At 36.7% G+C, this 2500-nt stretch overlaps 1 protein-coding gene across 1 annotated transcript in view; it reads left to right on the forward strand.

Moving 5' to 3' along the window:
• Positions 1-2500, forward strand: part of LOC137618071 (uncharacterized) — an 8833-nt gene that overhangs the window by 1296 nt on the left and 5037 nt on the right. The window lies entirely within an intron of this gene.

A 2500-nucleotide genomic window follows, 5' to 3' on the forward strand; every position in this document is an offset into this window, starting at 1 on the left:
AAGAAATATTTATTGTAAAAAAAAATATTAATAACTTCCTGTTTTGAAAATATTTGGGTGTACTGCTGAAAGAGAAAAATATTTGAGAGTTGACTTGCTTATGGAGAAAAAGCTAGATTTTGCGGTCACAGATACCTGGCATTTTGTGCAAATTTGAAAGCCAAAGCGTGATATGTTCTGGTGTAATTTTAAGATGAAGATCTTAGGAGACCTTGGGAAAGTATGAAATGAAATAGTGTTAGCAAATTTAAATATAGTACCAAAATAGGTTATAAAGAAAAGATAGTTTTGACGGTAGGTAGGAGTATGGAAGTATGGAGTAAATGATTGAAGTCAAGTAAACATTTTGTGAAATAGAGTAGATTATTGACTATACATTTTTTCTAGAGAAGAATATTATAATCATCCTTAAAAGAGAGAACTAACAGAAAAAGAGTACCTAATTTGTGTGTTGGTACACAGTCAAGGAAATCAAGTTAATAGATATATACAGAGATAAAGTTATATCAGATAGAAAATGTTACTTTAGATCTGATCAATACATGTACGGTTTAAAGGTTTAAAGGCCGTTCATGAATGGCAGAGGCAAGGGACAGTGACATTGTCCTATCAAGCAGGACATTGCCCTAGAGACTGACCATATATACATATGATCACCGCCTAAGACATCTCTCCACCCAAGCTAGGACCAAGGAGGGCCAGGCAATGGCTGCTGATGACTCAGCAGATAGACCTATAGGCTCCCCCGAACCCGCCATCCTTAGCTCACAAGGATTTTGAGGTTGCAGCGACTAAAGGAACTAACGAGTTTGAGCGGGACTCGAACCCTAGTCTGGCGATCATCAGGCAGGGACGTTGCCACATCGGCCACCACATTCAGAATTAAATGTAACACGAGGGTGAAAGTGTCATTTAGTGTCCTACTACGTAGTGTACGTTAGGATATATCCAAATTAGGAAAGGATTCAGATAAATATCTAGGGAGAATAATTGTTCTTTAAAGATGCAAGAGGCATAATGTTTCTAGTTAAACATATTTGTTCTTAGATAAGGGAAAGATTGTTTGGGTCTAGTGTTTGATATGAAAAAAAAAAATATGCAAATACTTTGAAAGCAAGGGGAAAAATATACGTGGCTTACATAGAACTAGAACGGGGTTATGATAGAGCTGCTAAAGATAAAGATGTGAAAGGTGTTAAGGATAGATAGGCAAAGATAGTTTTGCTAAAAATGTTGCAAGAGGATCTAATAGTAAAATGAAAGGCGATAAAAGCTGGAGTAAAGCTTTGGAAAACCAAAAGCATTTGTGAATGGAATGCCGAATGGTAGAAGTTTACCGATGATAGAACAGTGGCTGGGGAATGGGAAGAGAAACTACAATAACTAGTGAGAGAGTTTGAAAATGTCAGAAAGTGTACAGTGTGTGGTTCAGAGTAAAATTACTGGGGTAACTAGAAACTAGGAGAATGGACGAATGTTGTTGATATATGGATGTTGGAAGAAGGACAGTAATTAATTTCCATTAATATTTTGGAGCAAATGATAATAGGTTCTGAGTAGGATAAGTTAGGCATGGGAAGTAAAGGCATTTCAGAAAGATTGATAAGATACTAGGAATGTTTATGAAATCCAAAGATAGAATATGTGTAGGGCTAGATAAGCCAATTCCCCTTGATGAGATTGAGTGTGGATATTGAATGCATATAGAAGACATCCCAACACTACGGATGATGAAGAAATGCTAAAGCTGATTAAAGGAGCTATTTACCTAGTACAAGTAGTGTAAGGCTACTTGATAGTGTTAGAAATGTGGGTAGACGTAGAAGAAAAGAGTATTTATCCGAGTATTTGAGACAACCAGAGAAAAGAATGTAATATCCTGAAGTACTGTGAGGTAGCAGGCTAGGAGATTCTAAAATGGGTTAGGTAGATGGCATGGAAGAGTGTTTGAAACGGAATGGCCTTGATATCCAGGACTGGACTGAATTGTATCTTTCCATTTAAACTAGAAGACCAGGAACTGGGGTTTGGGAGGCCATTCAGTGTTCATATAGGAATAGGGGGAAAACCTCAGCAAATAGGAATCGTTAATGGAAATGTCTGTTGGCCTCGTAGGTTCTCAGAGGCAACGTCGAGATATTGCATGGACAAATATATACGAAGGTTGGGGAGCTAGATGGAAGCAAGATCTACATATATATATTCTCAAAATTTTGGATGGAAGAACAGACTCTGCAAAGACCTTTAAGAAATGCCTACATTGCACAACTTGAGATATCCTGATGGGACTGCCCCATTGCAGAACTTCGGTATCCAAGGATACTTTGAATATCCTAAGACACTTACCTACATGTTTTTTAGGTGTAGTTTTCTCCATGCCTATCTTATTTGTTTAATTCAAAGATAATTTAATCTCTTGCTCATGATTTAATAGTTGAAGTATTCAATTTGCTTTAAAATTCTCTCACAGATATAGTAAAAATTGTTAAATCTGTAACTA

This window comes from Palaemon carinicauda, chromosome 24 (assembly GCF_036898095.1).
Source record: "Palaemon carinicauda isolate YSFRI2023 chromosome 24, ASM3689809v2, whole genome shotgun sequence".
Taxonomy (NCBI): domain Eukaryota; kingdom Metazoa; phylum Arthropoda; class Malacostraca; order Decapoda; family Palaemonidae; genus Palaemon; species Palaemon carinicauda.